The 15,519-nt window shown below is 38.9% G+C and overlaps 1 protein-coding gene across 1 annotated transcript in view; it reads left to right on the top strand.

The window, feature by feature from the left end:
• ARHGAP15 (Rho GTPase activating protein 15) overlaps positions 1 to 15,519 on the top strand; it is a 302,702-nt gene that overhangs the window by 75,941 nt on the left and 211,242 nt on the right. The gene's annotated exons all lie outside the window — the stretch shown is intronic.

Here is a 15,519-nt window from a genome sequence, read left to right as displayed (position 1 = left end):
TCCCAGCTGTGCACCAGGGTGCAGACCAAGGAGAGTCTGTAGCACCAACAGCTTTGTGATAGTGGTGGAAAACCCAAATCTGGAGTGGGAATGAGGGGGCAAACAGTGATTCTCAATGTGATAGGATGAGAGAAAAGTGTAGAGACACAGCCACATCATACCACAAACTACAACATCTTAAACAGCACCACTGGTACTGCCATGATCTCTACACTTTTTCTCTCTCTACACACTGAATTCCTTAAACGCAAAATTAATCTGAAGTCCTTGGCTCATCTTGCTTTGAACTTTGCTTAATTCATCTCCAACTGCTTTCTCAGGAGTTTATTGATGGTAACTATGCCTTATTGCTTGACTGTAAGGTATAAACCACTCAGTGAATCTCTTTCCTTTGTTCTCTCTGCTTTTGATTCTTCCTTTCTGCTGTCTTTTCCCCACCTTTACATCTACTACTCCTTTTGTTTTTATAGTGTTCAACTGTCTTGTCAGATAATCTATTGCAAGCTGTGACACAAATCCCACAGCCTTAAAAATATCATTGTTATGATAAGCCTAATGAAAAGAATGCAGTTCAGAGGGAAAATTCTAAATTATCATTAGTCATCCTTGCTTAGTTGTGCTTCCTTCAGGGATCTGAGGCAGCAGGAGTTTCTGATGAAGCTGCACTCAAATACATGGCTTCTCCTTGCCATTCTTGAGCACCTGGATGCTTTGGAGGGACAGTGCATTTTGTTGCCAAGCCAAGCTGACCAGAGTTATTTTTACTTTTCCTGTTCCCTGAAGAAAATGTGTAGAATCTGTCAAATATTTTTTTTTATATTTATACCCACCCCTGCATGTCCTTCCCCAGGAAAATAAATATAGGTAGGCCAAGGAATGTTAAATAGTCCTGGAGAAAAAAATGTACATGTTTACCAGTTATCCCAATGAAATTATGCAAATACTTATAACAAAGGGAATGTAAGCATCTTCTGATATCTCTGTCTGCTGAGTTAAATTAAGTTAATTTACCCTCAATGTGATCATTCGTATTCTTTGGCAAACTGATTAAAATGAAGCTGCCTGGTACCTGGTGTGAGCACAGACTCTGTGACCATGTAACTCCTCTGATTAGTGACAGCAGTTTGATAGTCAAACAGTTTTACAGGAATAAGTCAGGAAAAACACCCTATAGTGAATAAAAGTCCCTTTAGAGATAGATATAGGAGTGTAACCACTCTGAAAAATGTGCAAACTGTTAAGTCTCAGACTCACTGCTGACTACTGTTTGTATGGCTTAAAAATATATATCAAAAAATAAAGTAAAATTATCCATTTGCATTAATCTTCCCCAGCTTGTCAGAGAGACAAGGTAGAATATCTATCGTGCAATTTCCTTTCTGCTTTCTGCAGGACCAAAACCATTCTAAATACTGTATCCCTCTGCAAGATAAGACACCCCACTAATTTTTAAGTGGACCACAGATCCTTCCTACCACCAAACTATACTGAGGGTCTGCAGAAGTTAAGGCTGACACTTGTACTGGGGGGGATCTTTTCATTTTTTGATGGTATTTGCATGAATAGCATTTTGTTGCTAATGTCTGTGTCCTTAAATGACTCTTACTTAGTGTATGACAGTAGTTTTCAGTTGTAGTTTCTGCATGCTGCTTTGTAAGACTTTGTTATTGCTTTAATCAGTTTCATTACACCTCGGTGTCTAGATCCTCTCCTTGTCAAAATATCATAGTCAGGCATTAACCATGGAATGATGATATGAATCTTAAGGCAGTGGGATCTGGCATTGATGCCGAGGGATTTCTGCTCTTCCACTTGTGCACTCACACGCTCCTGTCTTTTTCTTTTGGTTTTTTATGCCTGACCTAAGCAGAACTCCATCTAGTTAAAGCTCTGTAAGAGAATTTGCCTCTTTGGTTCGCAATGGATTTCTTAAGAATCCCAGTTAGCACATTTTGGTTTTGCTTATCTGACCCTGGAAAGCAACAGGACGTGAACTAGGGGGGAAAAGTCCCAATGAACAGCCCCAGATGAGTGATGCCTTTGCCCACTGTGGCTGGGAAATCACTACCAAGTTGGTTGTTATAGACAGTGATTGATCCCTGCTCCTTCCACGGATACGTGATAGATAAGGGAAATAGGCAAGTCTGGAAGAAGCTATTTTGTGCTCCTATTAACTGGAGGATTTTCAGCAGATGTCTTAATAGTTGGAAATCAGCAATAGTATGTGGATTTATTTGTGTGCCATCTGAACCATTTGACTTGCCAGATGCATGTTGTTTAACAGCCTTTTGTACATCATTTTCAGAAGATAGTTCAGTAAGATTTTCTTTTATTGTGTGAAATAACCCATTTGTGGATAGCATTTCCTATTGTTAGGCTGTGTGCTGAAGAGACTAATCGGGTGCAGTCATTGCACAGAAAAGAGGATATGCAAAACGCGAGCCTGTGCACCAAGAGGCACAATAGGAACTTGTGATGAAGTCATCCTTTATATCCCTTTTGAACATCACACATTTTTCTGCTTTTTGGATATCTTTTGCTTGGCAGTGATCTCATGTTTAGGTACTTAGAAGCCACTTTACTGCCTCAGTGTTTAGATTGTTTCAGTCATTCCTATCTTGTTACTGTCAACATTATCATCCTTTAATATGGTTTAAATTATTTGCAGACGTTTCAGCCCTCTACCTAACATGAAGATAGTTTCAGCTTTCTGTTGTTCTTGCATTAAAGTGTATCTGAAAAGATAAATGAGATCTCAGCTCTCACACTGACTTATATCATACAGCCAGACACTCTGTGATTCTGTGAGCGAGAAATACAATTGATTAATCACTAAGAGCAAGTTTGGTTTATTGTTTTTAACTTTGATTACCCCTCAGTGTGTCAATGATACACATAAATATCCCTGGTAATTTGGCTATGTGTGTGTTTAAAACATAATATTTTGGTATTTACTGTGGCCAGTAATGGTGATTCACTCAAAATTATTCAGATTTTACTGTCAATTCCCGTTGTGATGTGTTAGATTCTGGGAATGGATCCTTGTATAGCAGAGACAGTGAACGGCAAGGAAAAGAGATGGAAAGTTGTCAGATTAGGCTGATGTTACAACTTCATAAAATTTAATTTGTTGATCAATTAACATCAAATACTACAACAGGACTATTTTTATGCACAAAGGCATCAATCAGAGTCCATGGAAAAGAGTGGCCAAATAGTGATGAAGAAGCTCATCCAGCTTTTTTGGAAAATCTGCCATGGACAGAGATGTAAATTGCCCTAAAAAAAAATAAATCTTTAAGGGAAACAAGATTATCAGGCTGAAGGTGCCTCATGGCTCCACTTATGGGAGAAAAGTGCTGTGTACCAGTGACAGAGGTCCCACTGGAATCTCAATGCAGGAATGTGTAGGATGTACACTCAGCAACTCCAGCCACCAGATGGTAGACTCTGCTTACTGGTTAAGTCAGCTCTAGTGTCTGGTCACCAGTTGGCAGAAACAACAGTAGACAAATTACATCACCTTAGAATCACAAAGCACAATATCACTCCTGTTTTTTGATGCAAGTATAAACCTCCTTTCAAATTTCTGCTAGAACGCGCGCACACAAAAAAATGATCAGATCCCTGTCAATATTACACAGCATCTATAAATATTCTCAGATGGAGACCAAGAAGGAAAGTATATTTTTATTAGGTTGTTTATTATGTGAGTGGAATTAGCAAGAGACAGTTGGTGTAGAAAATTAATGAACTAGAGTTTCATGGCTGGAATTTACTCCAACCTGCCTTATGTTACCAGTAAAATTTGTTTGGGGAACCTCAACATACTCTTTAGGAGACATTTGTCCATTTTGCCAAATGATCACACAACTGAGCACATTCTAATGGCATTCACTGTTATATTTTAAATTCTCCTTTCATTGTGCAGAAACAAAATATAGTGATAGAACACAAATGTTTGCATTTGTAGGAGAACATTTTTTGAAAAAGCCTATGAATCATTTGCATGTGTGGGAGATACATATACATGGTCCAGAGTCATACCAAATATTTTAAAAGAGCAAAAAAGGACTAATTGGACAAAATCTCAATGATTTTGTGCCTAGTAAGGTATGAACTGTAAAAGACAGCTGAAAACACTGGGCTTTGCAAAGAGAATGAAAACCATCTGTCAGAAATACTTTCCACAGATTATATTCAGCCCAGCTATTAATTAAGTTATTTTGCATCACTACTTTCAAGAGCAGAGCCTTCATTACTGGGAGCAAACCCAAGGTGCACATTTGACCTTCCATGTCAAAGATGGTCCTGTTCTATCCCCTAACAGTGAACAAAGGGGACAGAAGGGTTGTGCTCTGCATTGATGTACTTCCTCTATCTCAAAGTCAAAGCTGCAGCTGTGATGGGTTTTAGTTTGCAGCCTGAGAGGAAGAAGGTGTTGGTGTTGGTACTCAGGTGTGTCCTGTGTCCCCCAGTGCTGTTGGAAGGGGCAGGGTGTCCTCCAGAGCCACCTGAGGGAAGCGTGGCTGTGAACCGCAGCCGCCTGCCCGGCTTTGCCAGTGGGTTTTCAGCTGAGTGTCTGACACACCAGTTGCCAAGAGACAGATCCAAGTTTCATTTAAATGAATGGGATTTTTTGGTTGCATTTGCTAGGCTTCAGTTCTGGCTTCATTTCTTTCAGTGCCACCAGCCTGAGTGCCATCCTCCCTTTTAATGCCCTGCAGAGAGCCTCTCCCCTGGGCTCCTCCTGGATCTTCGTTGGTGGAAGGGGGAGATTGAACTGATGGTAGAACACGAGGGACAATTTTGTGCTCTTTATTCTTTTTCACAGTAATGGATGGACCAACTCTCTGTTTTCCAAATGGAGCTGTAAATGAGGGTTGTCACACCCATTGACACAACTTTGTGTCCCATGTAGCAGTAGGCTCCTCTCTGCCCTCAGTATCCCTTGCTCTGGGGCAGATGATGTGGTGAGCAGCAAATTTCATGCTGAACTTCATAATGAAAGCTGTACAATCTCCCGTGAGAGTGAACTTTAATACTACTTAATTATTACAGAGGACTGACAGTCTTGGCAATTAGCATGTTCAGTGGAAGGCCAGCATCCCTGCAATATAATTTCTGATTCTACTTAGTTCAGATCTTTCAGTGTCCCATTGTACCTGACTCAGTCCTGTGCTATTTTGTCTTCCAGTTCCTTGAACAAATGAGTTCTGTCCTAGGGCCAAAATCTGAAAGTACAAAGTTCAGATCTCTAGAGTAGGCCCCAGCTTGGAGGAATAAAGTACTAAGAGTCACCTAATCTTCTTTGGCATGAAAAATTCAACTGAATGCCTGATAAAAAATTGCCTGTTAGCACCTCTAGTACTTTCCTCTGAATTCAGACTCCTGCATAAAAGTCTATCCTTTAATAAGTTGATTTTTCTACTTATTCTGATGATTTCAGGAAGCATTACCCAGAGGTGTACTAAGTTAAATGACTGATTTGTTCAAAGCTTATTGAAAATTCTCAGACCTGTTAAAAAATCTGTTCAGGGTTTAGTTTAGCTTTTTGTCGAATGCCCATTTTTCAGCTTTAAACCTATGAATCAGAATGTCTAAAATATTGCAACTATAATCAGCAGAGGTGGTGGTGGTGAGTGTGCAGGGGGGGATGTTTTAACACCATGGCGTTGTGAACCGTGCAGCCGAACTGTTGTGCAGGGAAAGAAGACTCAAAGTGTTATGTGTAATGTGCAGATTACTTCTCCCAAGACCAAGCAGGGAATTGCAGGATACTGTGGAGAAATAAAGCCAGTTTTAAGTGCTCCAACAATTCATAGAATTGTTAAGGCTGGAAGAGGCTTCGTAGATCACCCAGCCCAATTAATAAACTAACTCTGCCAGGTCCACCACTACACTGTGTCCCTAATCACCACATCCACACATTTTTTTAATGCTTCCAGGGATGATGGTTCCACATGTTCCCAGGGCAGCCTTGACCAATTCTTGACCACCCTTTAAAAAGGGAATTCAGTGAATTCCTTGCTGCCATGACTTGATCACCTCAAGTACCCACCCTTGCTCAGGTACTGCTGGGTTTGTCTGTATGTACATGGATGTCCATGTACGTGGGTCAGAGCGTGGGTGGTAAACTTGGGCACAAAAACAAAGTTCCCTCTTCTAGAAGACTCCTAGTTTCAGAGATTATGGAGAGCCCAAAAATTCAGCTTGAATCCTCTTCCTCTTAATCTCTTTCCATGCATCTTTGCACTAATGAAGACCTACTGTTTCCCACCACAAAACTTTAATGTTGATGAAAGCAACTAGGGACTTTAAATATGACTTTACATATGTATGGGTGACTTCATTTTGATACAAAAACTTCAGATATGTGGGGGTTTTTTTTGGTAGAATACCTGCATATATTACTGTGCCCTGGAAGATTTTAACAATCTTTGCTATGTTATCCACTTCTAGCAAATTATTTATCTCAGTAAATTTGATGCTAGTGGAAACATTTGCAGTTTTAAAAATCACAGTGGTGCCAAGAAAATGGGGGTGACTGGGATGACATATCAAACTGGGAAAAAACAACAAAGAAACTTAAATTGGTTCATCTGGGTTATTTTGTTCCATTTCCTCTTGTAATTCCAACTACATATACCTAAGATACATTTGTAAATGAACATGCCTGCTTCAATTCTCCTTTTAGAGTGTGTACCAATACATTGTGTAAATAAGAGTTTTTGAAGCCATTTACTGCTCCACCAAATAGCAGGGCATTAGGTTACCCTTCATTCATTTGAAAACAACCAGGAGAAAATGCCACTTATCTTAAATAGTATTTGTCAGATTTTCTTCATCAAACCTGGTAAATACATATCTTTTGACATTTTGATGTATAATCATCAGTCTAGGGTAAACCTAAGTGACTGGGTTTTGGCCCATGAATAGCTTTTGTTGCTGTGTGACACTAAAATGTTGTGTTAGGGTTTTTTTTTTTAAAAAAGATATAATGAATATTCAAAATTAGAGTTATTCTCCATTGTGCCCACAGTAGGTCAAGTGTCACAACACAAAGAGAATACTCACTTTGAAATATAGACGTTTTATGAATGTTTCTGCATTTTTTTTTTTTTTGCTTGGGATATGCTTTAGAACTTCTGTCAATGAGAAATATAAATTGTCAATTTTCACTTGAATTGACACCTAGTTTAAAGGGGGATATTTTTCTTTACAGGTTCCTTGCATTCATAGGTATTCATAGGCATTCACCCTTCAAACTTACTCCCTACAATATCAGTATTTTCATCCCCTATCCTTATGTGCTGTAGTTTATTCCTTAATAAAACATTCATAAACTACCACCTGAAGTCATGCATCTTTTGAATATGTGATGATGCTACATGGGCCATCATTAGGATTGTTGTTTATAAATTTTTGACATTCAAAATTTAGGATGATTTGCTAACATTTTTGTTGCAGCTTCTTCTTTAACTGAAAGCCAGGAGCTGCTTTTGGAGCATTGCCTTGCAGTCATTTTAGAATCTGATAAGTGTTTTAGTCACAGATTCCTGACTCAACCATTTGCCTGTGATCTGCTTAGACCTGTGGAAGTGCATCTGGGTTGGTTATGATTCACCTGCTCAGCAGCTTTTAGTTTTCAAACAAATACCTCAATATTCTAAGTCATAAGCAGAACTATGTGCAGTGAAACTACATGGAAAGATGGATATAAATTATTTTATTCAGTCTTTTTTTCTGTAAGGGAAAGAAAAATTAATTTAGCTGTGGCCATTCCACCCCTGGAAGTGTCCAAGGCCAGGATGGATGGGGGTTGGAGCAACCTGGGAGAGTGGAAAGGGTCCCTGCCCATGGCAGGGGGCTTGGAACAAGATGATCCTTTCCAACCCAAACTATTCTGGGATATAACATGATCCTCAGAATGGAGGTGGAATGGAGGTGAGGGAAGGATTTCAGCTGCAGCTGAGGGGGGAGGTGGGGTTGGCTGTTTTAATAACTGGCTTTCATGTACACATGGAGTTAGACTCACCTTGTATTTTTTAATTTTCCTTTTTCCTCTGTTGCATCCCGGAGGGACTGAGAGGGAAGGTTTGATTTGGAGCTAAGTTTGAGAAGTCTTTTTGGGCAGAGGGGGAGGAGCGGTGCAGTGGTGTTCTCTGAGGGTGTGAAATAACTGGTGTCCTGCAGGTCAGTGTGGGTCACACTTACCCTGAGCAGGCAAGTCTGGCAGCTCTAAGGAACAGCAGATTTACCATGGGTGTGCAGAATTGTAACAGTGCTCATGTATGGTAGATCTTGTGCTCCTGGGAAATGCAAAAAAGGGTTTATTGTCTGCCCAGAATAACCCACACAGCCGTGTTAGACTCAAAGGCTTCCTAGTGACTCCAGGATCCTCAAACTGCCTGCAGGGGAAGGGCTTCTAGGAGTCACCAACCAAGTAGAAATTCTTGCTGATGGCAGGTAAACTGTGGGACAAATATCAAAACAAAACATCCATTGATTTCCACTCACTCTCCACAACCAGCTGAACCCTGTTCTTGAGCATCTTTTCTTCTTCAGGTGCAACACGATGACACTCTCCCCAAGGCAGCCCTTCTTCCAGTGGCTCTCACCCTGTGCTTGTAGGGAACATGGTTATAAAAGGCAGGTCATAAGTAAAAATGTTCTTTTCTTGAGGATGATCACACAGGATAGCAGAATATTCAGGGTTTAGAGTGTTGTTAATCTGGCATTGCACTGCAGTTACTGCATTGTATATCTGCCTAAATTGACAACTGCAAGAGAGGTTACCTTGTTTTGGATTAGTTTAGATAAGTTTTGTGAAAATCAGGCATTTTTTGTAGTCCATATATAAGCACACAGAACTCCTCTGAGAAGAGATAGGCATTGATGAGCACAGCAAAGAGAAGCAAAGTTTCAAAGATCTCATCTTACTTTTCTGTTTCATCTGAAGCAAGCAGTGAACTCAACAGTATCTTTGTTTTAATAGAGGCTCTAATGATAAGAAGATCTCCAGATTTTCTAAAAAATAAGAAGGTTAATGTAGTATCTGGAATCTGACCTCAGGTCTAAATTGTGATTCTAATGTTAATCATTATGAGACATAGCTTCACACCTCATAAATCCAGGCAGCCTGTTTCAACTATCCTGTGCAATATTCAAATAAAGAGCAGTTTCACAAAGACATGCATCACTATAGATTCCCTTTTTGCACTTTTTCAAATTATGTTGCTGCTTTATACAAGCCACCTTTCATAAGCTGTCTGCCAGAAAGCTCTAAAAATAATAGCACAGACGCTTGCAACAACAAATTGGCTACCTCACTTTTAGTGAATTGAATGTTCAAATGAAAAGGTTTTTTTGCTTCCAAGTGTTTGAGGCATACCTTGAATATTTTACCAGGCTCAGATGCACTGGCTATAAAAATAAAGTGAAAGATAAAGGAGTTGTTTACATTCATTGTGATTACCATTTTTAAAAATATAAGGTGTATTGAAATGGAGGGTGAAAAGAGACAGTTTGGGTTAGCAATTGCCTGTAGATGAGGCTTAAATATAGTCTGTGGTTGTTTCTAACTTGAAATTGTATTTTCTACATCCTCTGATGGATGCATATCTATGTGTACATGTAATTGTGTTGGCTGCCCCATATTTGAAGGTGTTTTTTTTTTTTTCATGCCATGTCCAGAAATGAACATAAAGTTGTGTGGTAAGAGCAGAGCTCATCTGTGCATATCTGCACAAGGAGAGAGTTCCTGCCTGGCTGCTTCCTATCAGCTGGAATGGAATCAGCCCCCAACAGGAACAGAGTAGACACAGGTTTCCACAATTTGCAGGTGTCACTAGCTGCTTTGTTGTCTTTGTGGCTGAGCAGGAATAGTTCCTTCTTTGGAATGAATGAATTTGACAAATTCAGGTGTTTGAGGAAATGGTGTGTTGATACCTGCTTATCAGCCCTACATGTAGTACTTGTGTGGACCAGCAGTGCTGCCAGCATGGTTGAAATATTTGTGAATGTCCTCAAGGATGCAAACATACAGAACCATTAAGGTTGGAAAAGACCTCTAAGAACATTGAGTCCAACCATTAACTTTCCACTGTCATGTCTTCCATGGCAGTGGAAATATATCCCTAAGTACCACATCTACTCATTTTTGAATACTTCCAGGAGCAGTGATACCACAACTTCTCTGGGTAGTCTTTTCCAATGCTCAACCACCATTTCAGCGAAGAAATTCTTCCTAATATTAAATTTAAACCTCCCCTGGTGCAACTTGAGGCTGTTTTCTCTTACTCTGTTGGGGAAAGGCACTGATCCCCAACTGGCCACACCATCCTGTTGGGGAGTTGCAGAGAGTGAAAAGCTCCCCCTTTTCTCCGGGCTGAACAATCCCAGGTCCATCAGCCACTTCTCACTCTTGCCTGTAAAGAGTAAAAAAAAAACCAACCATGAACACTTTGTCATGATACTGGGTTTGTTTTTGGTCCAAACCCGTGAAGACACCTAAGTAGATGGAGCTTTTTTTACTCATGGCTACTATATCCAGTTATCACATGCCTCCAAGTGGGACGTGGTGGCACACTTGTGTATTCATGAGATCACTTCTCCTAAGCTGTTCATGTATGGTGTTTGCGAGCCGTGCGGCCTGCTTTCCTCTGGGAGCTGGAGAAAAAGAACAGCTGAAAACTGAGCAAAAACTACGCAGGCTTTTTTTAAACATCCATTTCTAAAACTGAGTTTTTTTATCGTTTTCCCCCCCAAACTTCCTGGGACAAGTTCTTCCCGCTCTTCATGCCGTAAGTGATAAAATGCAAATGTCAAACATTATTAGTTCTGTAGCATAAGTACTAATTTTTGGTTTTTCTAAGCAGTTTATATAGGAAATTCTGGAACGTTTCCAGTCATCTTCACTATCATTTAGTCCTTAAAACCCAGAACAGACATTTAAACTGAAAAACATTATATCTTGTGTGCAGATGCACATGCAGCGCCATCAGAAGATGAATAGTTGTAGTCTTGAACTGGCGTCGCTATGAAATAGACTCTGTATAATTACATAAGAAAGCATTTCAACAAAAAACTGCATCTTGGGCACTCCTTTGTGTGGAGAGAAGTGAGCTGCAGAAGGAGAAAAGTCCACAAGTGATTAGCAGTTGATTTCCATGAGAAATTTCCAACACCTCTAATTTGATTTTTCTTTCTTGTCTTTAATGAATACTTTCCTCAGTGATGTTGTTTGTTGTTTAAGATACCTCCCAGCATAATTTTTAATGTCATTACAATATGCAGGCTCTGCAGTTTGGCGAACTTAAATACCAGACAGCTCATAAAAAACTGTGGCTCTTATGGCACTACAGATAGCAGCTTCTGTATTAGATTTGTACTACTTTAATGCTGAATTTTCTATATCTCAAGGCTGTTTCATGCAAATATTTAAGCTTAGGTGTCCTCGCAAACAAGCAGCCATAACATTTCAGTAACTTTGTTTTAAAAGAAAGACTTTTGAACATGCAGGAAATATTAGTACATCAAACAAAGTGAAAGACAAGGTAGTTTAACTTGTTGGTTTGTTTGCTGAAACTCTAAAGTAAATATACTGTAGCTAAAAGTGTTCCATTTTTATCTGCCTGCTGCAGTAATGGCTGTGTTACTTCAGGGCTTACACTTCAATAATTGATCAGGGTTTGTATAGCACCGGCTAAGAGCAAAAATAAGAGTGTTGCTTTGAACAAACTGCTGCAATGTTATAGCATTAGGCACAGAAACAAGATTCTGGAAATATAGATATATAAAAAACAGGAAAAAGATGGATAAGTTGGAGTGGTAAATACTGCTTCAGGCTAGAAAGTAATGAGAATTTTTCCATAGAGAGTTTTGACCTGCTATTCAAAAATTGTTTCTTGTCTTAATAAATCCTAAAAGTGTAATTTACTTGCAAAAGGGAAAGAACAAAGGCACCAAAATTCTTTTGATAACAACACTTGTTAAGGTTGATAAGTTGGGTTTCAAATGTGTGAAGAAAAATGTGTGACAGTTTGTTTTAAGGTGACAACCTAAGTGTTCAGATACTTCCATCTTGTGCTGTTTATAAAGCAGTACTCTAGTAAATGCTTTACACATGTATATTAGAAGTGGAAACAATAGATAACATATCTTCCCATCAAATTTTACAAAAGCTGTAGTATCTCTTTACAATTTTACAAAATCATTGGTATGTTTTATCTATTAAATTAAGGTTATTTCAGAACATGATCACTATAAATCAAAGATACGTGTATTCTTTCTTTCTTTTTGGCAATGAATTATTTTGAGCCTTCCTTCTGGAAGTGTTTTTATTAGTTTCAAGGTTTTATATTGTCTTCCACAGGCTCAGCTTTACTACTAAGTAAAGGACACATAGAATATTTACTCTGCTGCTAAAAATTAGTGTTGAATTGTATAAAGCATAAGAAATTCTCAATAAAAGATGAAAATACCATCTTTAATCTGTTCTTCACAGAGCAGGTTCCTCCCAAGTGGATAATTTTGAATAGCATAGGTACCATAATGCCTTTTAACTTTAGGGATTTGTCAAATATGTTAAATTATGGCTAAATGATAGGAAACTTAATTTATATACAATTCAGTATGGTTATCTCAAACTGAGTGTACACAAAGGAAACCAGGGATGAAACTGTATTTGAGGGCACTTCATGTTTAACTACCTGATATAGCTGTTGAAAGTCTGTAGGTTATTTTCAAATGTACTCATGAATAAATATTACTGTGTTTGATTGCTACAGCAACCTAAAATTTCTGCAAGAATTGGAAAAAGAGCTTGATAGTTACAGCCTTCTCCTCCTCCCTTCATGTACATAGCAGTAAATGAAAAAGTATTAACTGGTTTTCAAATAGTGTAGGCAGGGTTGCATGACATATGGTAGTTTGTTGTTATTGAGTACTTCAGAATATTACATGGATGTTGGTCTCAAATTCAAGACATTTTTATTTGGATAAAAGAAAAAGAGCAAGATTCATGAACCTCTGGTCGTCTGCCCATGGTAAATCCTAGGTAGCTCACCTCCTTGTAATTACTGCCTGGCAGTGGTGCTCTCTGCTCAAGCCCCTTGGGTGCTGAAAACAAAGCACAAAACCAAACAAAACCTTGCCTAGTGTTGTTTTGAAGTGACGCCACTTCAGTGGCATTTAGCAAAAAACCTGCTCAGATGGCAGAGAAGTTGCTCCAGCGGAATTTGATAAAAAGCCAATTGCATGGTATTAAGCCACATTCCTATTGAGAATTTGTATTGACAATGTATTGCCTCCTTTAAGAAATATTACTTGAAAAAGTGATGAGAAAAATATGCAAATGCTCAAGTCCCAATTAACATCACCTTCCGCCATTTTGATCTGGCTTCATTCATTCTGTTAACTCCATGTCCATCTAATGGAGCATAAAGTCTAAAAATTGTCATGATTTAAAAGACAAAATTCCTATAAAGCCCTGCAAAGGGATTGCTGTTCAGCAGAAGCATGGTGTATTTTCTCAGTTGGGTTACTGTGATACTCCTAAGTGTGATGACGCCCCCGTATTTTGTATAAATAATTAGCATCTCCTATGGAAATCCAAATTTGACTCAACTACAGTTTTAAAACCACTTGAAGTTCAAGACAGTCAAGGTTAAAATCTTGTTTTGTCCAATTTCTGTTCCTATTTCAAGTCGTAGCTAACACTATCGGAGCTAAAATTAAGATGAATAGAGGAAAAAATAATACTGGCTTTCCAGAAGGCAAAGCTGGGTATTTGGAGAAGGAAAACAAGATTATACTTGCAGCAGATTGGGAAATGCTGTTTTGGAGGGTGGGTGGTCCCTGTGAGGCAACCCCAGCCCTGCTGCTCTCCTTGGAGCTCAGCTGAGCCACCACCGGCTTGTCTAGGAGTTATGACAGCGACAGGTTTGCATCATAATGCCAGAATCCTGTCCCTGGAGAAAGGAAATTTCAGTATTTGTGGGGAAGAGCAGAGACTGGAAACATAAACAGATCTAATGACCTGTGTCTGACATCATGCTGCCTCCATTAGTAGGTAACCTTGGAAAAATAAAAGGAGCCATTGCTTGTGCCAGAGGGATCAGATCTGTGGCCCAGCTGGAGCAGGATGGATTTTAGTGCTCTCTCTGAGATGTGGAGAAAGGATGCACCTTTGGGTGGAGTGCAGGACTCCCTTAGGTTGTATCAAAATGCTGTAATTCCCTCCAGAAATCACCCCTGACCTGCTTAGAGCCAGGAGACCTGCAGGTCTGAGATTCTCCCTGTCCTCTTGAAATCCCTCTGAAAGGTGTGTAAAGGGAAAGGATAATAATGTCATAATTAAATCAGTGTTTATAGGTGTCTAAATTGTTTATCACTGAGCACTGAAACCGGTAAATCAGCAACCACTTTTAAGATTCCATCGTAAGCTTTGGGTCTTTGGGCAGACAATGCTTTATGGGTCAATGTTGGCTTCATGTTTTCTAAACCCTTACCCCAAGCAGAAGTGTTTAGAAAAATAAAGGTGGTTCACTCTCTTTAATGCAAAAGAAAATCCAAAAAATGTATTTGTAGGTTGCAGTTCTTCTGAATTTGAGCCGTGGGTGCTATCCTGAGTGAAGATTCATTGTTTACAGTCCTCCTCAGACCTGCACTGTTGTCAAAGCTAATGGGTTTTTGAGTAACATTTTTTTTGCCTTTAAACAATATCATATTTGAGAACTACATACAAATTAGATATTGTTCTTGAGACTTTCCAACAAATTACACTATGTTTTGCCTCTGAGGCCAGCCTTATCCTGGAAGACAAAAAAAAAAAAAAGTTTGATTTTGTGTAGAAAGAAGCTAAACATAGGAATGTCTAGTAATTGGATGATATTTTTTTCCAACCCACTTTTAAAATTGAATATAAGACTGAAATTCAACAGTAACCATGAAAATATCCCTAGCACACATTCTTTGCTCTCATCTGTCAATATTGTAAAGCACCAGGAGCAGGTGGCAAATGCTATAAATGGTCAGTCATGTTTTAAGTGCACTGCCCTAGAGTGATGGACAATAATCTATCAATTAAAAAAAGAGAACCTGATCCATTGATGGTGTCTCCAACCACTGCTGTTGATATCAAAGCCAAATTTTTTTGCATAGGGAAAAGCCTTTTGTCATAACAACAAATTCACACAAGTAGTAGTTGCATGCATAACCTGAGAAATAAACCTAAACAAAATTACTGTTATTTATATGTGGTTTTTGTCTAATAGTAACACACAAAACATGCCAGACACCTTTAAGACGTACATTTAGAGCCCAAAGACTTTCTTTACCCTCAGTAATTGTCACCTGAACAGAGCTGTATATGTAATTAAGACAAAGGAGAAGCTTAAACAATTAAAGACATAATTTTAGAGCTGCGTATTTTCTTTTTATTTTAAATCCTTTATTTTGGGGATAAATGTAAAGCTTAGGAAAATTTCATGGGGAAGCTTGTTAATAGAAAGGAGA

This window comes from Fringilla coelebs (assembly GCF_963513975.1).
Source record: "Fringilla coelebs genome assembly, chromosome: 7".
NCBI classification, from domain to species: domain Eukaryota; kingdom Metazoa; phylum Chordata; class Aves; order Passeriformes; family Fringillidae; genus Fringilla; species Fringilla coelebs.
The sequence above is the reverse complement of the archived record's forward strand: the minus strand, read 5'-3'. Positions and strand labels throughout refer to the sequence as shown.